The sequence below is a fragment of the Salvelinus namaycush genome, chromosome 39 (assembly GCF_016432855.1).
Source record: "Salvelinus namaycush isolate Seneca chromosome 39, SaNama_1.0, whole genome shotgun sequence".
Taxonomy (NCBI): Eukaryota; Metazoa; Chordata; class Actinopteri; order Salmoniformes; family Salmonidae; genus Salvelinus; species Salvelinus namaycush.
In genome coordinates this window covers 4,341,272-4,349,067 of record NC_052345.1, presented here as the reverse complement: position 1 = coordinate 4,349,067, position 7,796 = coordinate 4,341,272, and the positions used below count along the sequence as shown (strand labels likewise).

The 7,796-nt window shown below is 45.3% G+C and overlaps 1 protein-coding gene across 1 annotated transcript in view; it reads right to left on the bottom strand.

The window, feature by feature from the left end:
- vasna (vasorin a) overlaps positions 1-6,530 on the bottom strand; it is a 30,296-nt gene extending 23,766 nt beyond the window's left edge. The window contains exon 1 of the mRNA XM_038979351.1: positions 6,289-6,530. The gene's annotated coding sequence lies outside the window, so the exon portion shown is untranslated. The remainder of the gene's footprint in view (positions 1-6,288) is intronic.
- Between the last annotated feature and the right edge of the window lie 1,266 nt (positions 6,531-7,796).

Here is a 7,796-nt window from a genome sequence, read left to right as displayed (position 1 = left end):
TGTGTGTGTGTGTGTGTGTGTGTGTGTGTGTGTGTGTGTGTATTAGCGTGTCTGTCTATTGACAGAGTGTATCATAGTAAAGGTTGTTCACACACTGATAGTGATTGCAGAATGTTTAGGCGTACCTAAAAGAACAGCTCCTGGTCACAGCTTCTCAGATAAATTCCTCCGATATTGAACAACATTCCAACCCATGTTGTTCTGGATCAACGCACACACGCACACACGCACACACACACACGCACACACACACACACACACACACACACACACACACACACACACACACACACACACACACACACACACACACACACACACACACACACACACACACACACACACACACAGCATTCATAACTACATATCTAGCATTAACATCATCTCAGGCCAAGTCCATGTTCTATTTGTGACTGCCATCATGTCTCTCATCAAAACATAACAGCCCTGCAGTCTGAACAGTCGGGGTCAAGCCTTGGTCAGGCAGTCGAAAAGCCATAAAGTCATTCATCATCAGTCTGTTCAGTATTTCTGCAGCTGATTGACTCTCAACAGACTGCAGTGTGCTAGCTATGCTTGTCTTGGCTGTACAAAGTGTCTGTGCTCAGCCTCAGAGGAATGTCTGATTTTAACTGGACAGTATTGCCATTGAAGACCAACGACTTAGTCGAACAAACTATTTTTCTTTGTCCCACATCTCAACTTTGCCTTACCTTTGTCTCTCTTTCTTTGTCTCTCCCTCTTTTGCGCTCTCTCTCTCTCTCTCTACGTTTCCCTCACTATTCTCTCTCTCTCATTCTCTCTCTCTCTACCTTTCCCTCTCTATTCTCTCTCTCTATCTTTCCCTCTCTATTCTCTCTCATTCTCTCTCTCTCTATGAAAGGGCATCAAGTGCAAACACACACACACTTTCATTACTTCCCTCTCCTCTCCCGCTGGTGTATAAAATGCTGTCGCTGCTTAACTTTTGATCCGTTCTCCTTCACTTTGAAGTGGCTACAGCTCTCATCTGTTAACAACATGGCCAAGTTCAGAAATACCACAGGCTCAGGGAGCCACTGTAGTGTGAGAGGAGAGGAGTATGTGAACAGGGACGCTAACAGGGGCAATCTGGGATTGGTGCTTCCATTTTTTGGACTTTTAAATGAAAAGGTTGAATGGTGTTTGTTGTTGTTTGAATCCCAGACTGCCCCTTTAAGTATCCTGAAACAACCTTCAATACTTTTTTTAAACTTCTTGTTGAGACAAAGGTCTCATGCAAGTCCTTTAACGTTCAAATCAAATGTTATTAGTCACATGCGCCGAATACAACAGGTAGACCTTACAGTGAAACGCTTACTTACGAGCCCCTAACCAACAATGCAGTTTCAAAAAAATACAGATAAGAATAAGAGATAAAAGTAACAAGTAATTAAAGAGCAGCAGTAAAATAACAATAGCGAGACTGTATACAGGGGGGGTACTGATAGAGTCAATGTGCGGGTGCACGGGTTAGTTGAGGTAGTATGTACATGTAGGCAGAGTTATTAAAGTGACTATGGGTAGATGATAACAGAGAGTAGCAGTGGTGTAAAGAGGGGGTAAAGAAGGGAGAAGAACTTGACTCTCTTTTACGTGAGTAAACAAACAAACAAATTATACTGATTGAAATGGTAAATGTTCCAAGTTGTATGGTGATCATACAGGTATGACTGGTATGGTGTCTACTATACCTGAAGGAACAAATTATAACTGAGGTACACACACACACACACACACACACACACACACACACACACACACACACACACACACACACACACACACACACACACACACACACACACACACACACACACACACACACACACACACACACACACACACACGAACCCCTCGACCCTAGTCTTTCTTCCCTGCCAGTTTCCTGCCTGCCAAAACTCCTACACCCCCAATCCTGCCCCTCCGCCCAACACACACACACGCTCCTAGACCCTGCTCCTTCCACCTCGTCAGTTCCCTGTCCTGACCTGTGTTCTGACTGGCCCCTCCAGCTGCACCCCCCCCTCTGACTTCTAACCCCCTAATCCGCCTGCCACCCGTAGGGGGGAGCAGGAGTGGACAGAGGTATGAGAGGTTTGGAGAGGGGGGGAGCAGGCCAGAGTACTGGAACAAGCAGCTAACAGCTCTTCATTTATAGTAGAAAGGAGGGGAAACTGAATGTGCCTGCCTATTCAATGGAAGTCTGACAGCTGGACATCGGTACAGAAAGTAACAGAACATTTAATTGCAAAGCATGTGTGTGTCCTTGTGTGTGTACGTGTGTGTGTGTCCTTGTGTGTGTACGTGTGTGTGTGTGTGTGTGTGTGTGTGTGTGTGTGTGTGTGTGTGTGTGTGTGTGTGTGTGTGGGGAGGGGGGAGGGGTGAGTGTGTGTGTGTGTGTCAAGTCTTAATGTCCACTTGCAATAACATCCCAACAGTCTATTTTCCTGCTGTTTGTCTAAACACAGGGCTGTATGAAGCTCTGGGTCTCAGAGCAGGCTGTTGCCAAGGGAAACACAGAAAAGACTTACCACAAAAGCCCCACATACATACCGCAACACACTCTGTCATAACTGACACAAATATGCACACTGATCCATCCACTTCCCAGTAAGCGAAAGAGTGGATCTACCTTCTGTTTCCCAAGCGGCCTCTCTCATCACCTGTTGTGGCTGTAGTTGTGGAGCTGATCTGAGCGAGAGAGACAAGGCCTTTGAAGTGCTCTGAGAAGACCCTGTAGCCTCATACTGTCTGTCTGAGTGTGTATACAGGGGACCATTGAATGGGTGGGGGGGGGGGGGGTGTCTGTGTGTGTGTGTGTGTGTGTGTGTGTGTGTGTGTGTGTGTGTGTGTGTGTGTGTGTGTGTGTGTGTGTGTGTGTGTGTGTGTGTGTGTGTGTGTATGTGTGTGTGTGTGTGTGTGTGTGTGTGTGTGTAGGATTGAGGGGCTATTGTATGGGATGAAAAGGCATGTGTGTACACAACCCGGACTGCGCCCTTGGGGAGAGGGGATTAGGGCTGGCTAGGGGTGGGGGTCAAAACTGGGAGAGGGGTGGAGGGAGTCAAAATAACTCTTAGCCTCAGGTATAGTATAAGACAAGTCTGAAGACTGATCAGGTATCTGAATATGAAAATGTCTCTCCCTCCCTCTCTCAAGTGACGAACGCTAAAGGTTCATCTCTCAGAGTAGTACACTGAGGAATGTAATGAGAAGGCTATATGTGTCCCACTAGACCACTGGATTTCCCTAACACGCTCCGATGATGAGGGGGGAGGGTTTTAAGGAGGTGCACCACAGGGGAGCAAAGGGGAGCGACCCGTAAACGTCTCCCTAGGGGCTCTGGGTTCTGAGAATCATAGGTTCCCCTCCGATGAACATGGCCAGTCAGTGCCGTGTTAGACTCACGGTAAAATGGATAGAGTGTCAGGAAAGCTGTCACATTAAGATAATTCATTGTGGAAAGGTAAATACACTATTAAAGAGCAGTGGAACGTGTAGACTATAGGCTAAATTCCACAGGTCAAAGAAAAGGTCAATTCCAACCACCTCGCAGTCCAACCAAGGAGCATCAAAACAAGAACAAACTGTCTACAAAACACATTCAGACACTCATTGAGGACAATGGACATATTCAATATAATAATGTTACTTCCTGTTTGGCTCTTTTGGGCATTGAAGGAAAACAATAGACATACGATGCAAGTCATCTATTACTGTATTAAAACCGGTGTCTTTCTCAGCATCAGGATGATTTATGTTGGGTTCGGGAGACACTCGCTGTTTTATCACACATGGTGACAACTTCCCTAAACACTCTAAACGCTCCCACATGAACCCGAGCCCCCATCCCTCTGTCTGTGTCTGCACAGCTGCAGGACAGGAGACTGGACTGAGAACTTGAGAAAGAGCAGAGAGGTAGGGAGAGAGAGCGAGGGAGAGAACTGTGTGGCAGCGAGAGAAAGAGCTGAGAGCAAGCCCAGATAGAGGGAGAAAGAAAGACAGGGAGAGCAAGATCGGTGAAATGGAGAGAAAGAGACCAAAGGAGAGACAGAGAGTGACAGAGAGAGAGACAGCGAGAGAGAGAGAGAGAGAGACCAGAGAGAAAGAGAGAGACCAGAGAGAAAGAGAGAGACCAGAGAGAGAGAGAGAGACCAGAGAAAGAGAGAGACCAGAGAGAGAGAGAGAGACCAGAGAGAGAGAGAGAGACCAGAGAGAGAGAGAGAGACCAGAGAAAGGGAGAGAGAGAGAGAGAGAGAGAGAGAGAGAGAGAGAGAGAGAGAGAGAGAGAGAGAGAGAGAGAGAGAGCGAGAGAGAGAGAGAGAGACCAGAGCTCATGGAGGTTTTAATTCCTTAATGGTCCCTAACAAGGGGAAGCCAGAGTAGAAGCTGACCTGGAGGAGCTAGAGGAGCACCCCCAAAGCACCACAGGGCAGTTAAGCCTGGCTAAGAGGAGCGGATTTATACTACTGCTGTTGTTGATAACACTACAACCACGAACAACCACTTCTCATTCTCTAATAGCTGCTTCGCCCTCTTTAGACTAACACACACACACCAAACCAAATCCTCTTCACCTTGTACCTCTTAGCTTCCATCATGGGGTTATTAACTCAATCAGGGGTCCCCCTATTTAGTTGTCATGGTGGCATGACCCGAACACTTATTAGCTGACCCCTGGGATTAGTCCAAGACCAAAGTGTGTGGGGGGGTGGGGGGGGGGGGGGTAAGTAGGGGGGATCTCACAATGTGTGTGTGTGTGTGTGTGTGTGTGTGTGTGTGTGTGTGTGTGTGTGTGTGTGTGTGTGTGTGTGTGTGTGTGTGTGTGTGTGTGTGTGTGTGTGTGTGTGTGTGTGTGTTAGCATCTTTGACGTTCTTTAATTAAATTGCTGAGACACCAAGTCAGGAATGTTTGCTTTCTCTCTCGCTCTCTCTCTGCTGATCTCGTCCTCCTCCTCCCTCTGTCTCTGTCCCTCCATCTCGGTCTTTACTTTTCCCATCCCTTCATAGACTCCAGTTTGTTTAGGTGCCCTTCCTGGCTGCCTCGCTGACTTGTATTTATCTAGCATGCTTTATAACATCTCTTCACACAAAGTCTTTGACATAGAGGCCTCTGAATAACATTAGGTATACTTGAGTAGTCTAGGTGATTGTTGCTCAAAATCACAAATGTGCTATTCTCACAACTACAGCAATAAGATAATTTTTAGAATTTGGATTTGATGAAGTTGTTATTACCATGCCATTACTATTCTATTGTATACAAAGACAAGTCAACGTAATCCAATCAGGTTAAAGTTTAAATAAACAAAGAAGAGATGACAACCCTGGTCGATTAGTGAGATAACAAGCTCTAATTCAATTACCTTTAAAACAAACACAAACGGGATAAACCAACATCAACTGCCGATAACACACCACCCTGACCTGCCTGCTGTGCCTCTAACTAACAACATGCTGGGCACAGACGTCAGTTCAACGTCCAGTTTTGATTTGGTTGAGTTTTACATCTGGTTGACGTTGAATTCAACAAATCAACGATTGATGATTTTTTAAATTATTATTATGGATGGAAACAACGTTGATTCAAGCAGTTTTGAAAGTTGGAACCGTATCTCTGTTCTGCATGACTCTCTCTGTGAGGGTCTCTGGCTGCGCAGAGATTTTAATCTGGAATGGTGAGCTAGGCACCGTAAAGATATTTTGACAAGCAAATATAACCGACCATATCACATCTTGACAAAGATCTGCTTTCAAAGGTTTCTGCGGATGCGGTTTGGCTTGACAGATGGATAAGGTAGTCGAAGTGAGATAGTTATATTCTATGTTGGGGGAGAACATTTCGGCCATATAAACCTTGGCTATGGGCTAGTCAGTGCTCATTGCTCGTGGTGAGATCGATAAGCACGGATAATGGGATAGACATATATGACATATAGTATCCTACATCATGTGCGTTAAGAGGAAAAACTCGGAAATGTTTTAATATAAAATGTGATCACAAAACTATTCTCGTTTCTAATAAAGACACGCAGTGACGGGCATTCAGCTCACAGACAGTAACCCAGAGAAATCCCTCTTATAACTTCCCCAAGCCACATCTCGCCTGAACAGTAAACACCGTCCGAGGTGCACTCTGCACCCAGAACAGCCTGCAGAATGATTCCAAACTGTCACAGACTGGGCTACTGGCTACTAGCCTACTTGTTGCCTTGTTTCCATCATAAAGTCGCACCAGAAGTAGAAGAAAGTTGTTCGTGAGACACCTACCTGGCAAAATGAAATAAAGTCCCGAAATGTGCTCAAAACAGTGCTATTTCTTATCCACTTTATCGACGTGTCTAGGAGGCTCAAATCCCTTTAATACAGTTGTATTGTCCACAAACCTCAGAAAGGTAACCTATTGAAATCCCTGTTCAGAACAGTTCTCTCTGTGTGCCAAAGTTGCAGTCCAGAAGTCTCCGAGAAGTATGCGCCCTATGTCAAGCGCGTCCCGAGTTTTAACAATTGGAGGACGAGAGGCTCTAGAACTTTAAAAATAAAAAAGTGGGAAGTGGGAGGTGCGTTCTGGTACGAGCGCGAACTGCACTCGGCGCGTCCATGTTCCAGAATCTGGAGCGCAGAGATGGTAACTATAGCCTACACCTGTAAAAATATGAAGTGGCCATACCATATATGTAACAACATGGTGAAAAGGCTATGCGTCCGAACACATTACGTTACTTTTTATTGATTCTCGATTAAGGGGATATTATTGAACATAAGAATAAGCAGATCTTATAAATACTCCACTGAGGCTAAATCAGATTATTGCATAGAACAAGGCACTCATACAATGTTGTTTGCCTATTTGAAGTTAAATTCACAATATAAAATATGCATAAGTTCTGCATAAGTTCAGTGGGTGTTTATGACCACGTTTTCCTAATCATTTTCACAGACTAGGTCACTGAGGCACGTCACTTCACGCATAACACATGTGCTTAGGTTCCATTGTAGTCTCCTAGCTGGTATATCTATATACGTGGTCTTCAACATGGATAACTTCTGCCCATCACAGAAGCTGTCAATGAGCTGTCGGCTGAGGCACTAAATTAAACTGAGGTGGGGTGGTGGGGTATGGTCGGTTCACAAACAGAGGGGAGGGAGCAAGAGAGAGAGAGTGGAGTGAGGGGGGAGAGGAGAGAGGGGTGGAGAGAGAGAGGGGGAGTGTGTGTGTGTGTGTGGTGTGGTGTGAGTGCGCAGTGGCGTGCATTCATGAGAGAGAGAGAGTTGGTGAACTAAGAGGAACTGACATCATGACATAGTGATATGTCTTAGAGGCTAGAACATGTTCTTTATGACATCTCTCTCTCTCTCTCTCACACAAACACACACACACACACACACACACACACACACACATCTGTTGGACATTATATGAGATGGTGGTTCAGACAAACTGTTACACGTGTGAATAGAGTTCTCCAGTCCAGATCCAGAAGAAACCCTGTTGCATTCCATTGCCTCCAATACACAACAAACTCACTAAGGGGCGCACGGATGATTTCGGATCCCTTTAACGGGATCATTTGAACCGCTGAATTGCAGAGCGCCAAATACCCAAAAAGTTACTAAAAATATTTATTTTCATGAAATCACAAGTGAGATATACCAAAACACAGCTTAGCTTGTTGTTAATCCACCTATTGTATCAGATTTTGAAAATATGCTTTACAGCGAAAGCAATCCAAGCGTTTGCGAGTTTATCGATCACTAGACAAAACATTACGAACAGC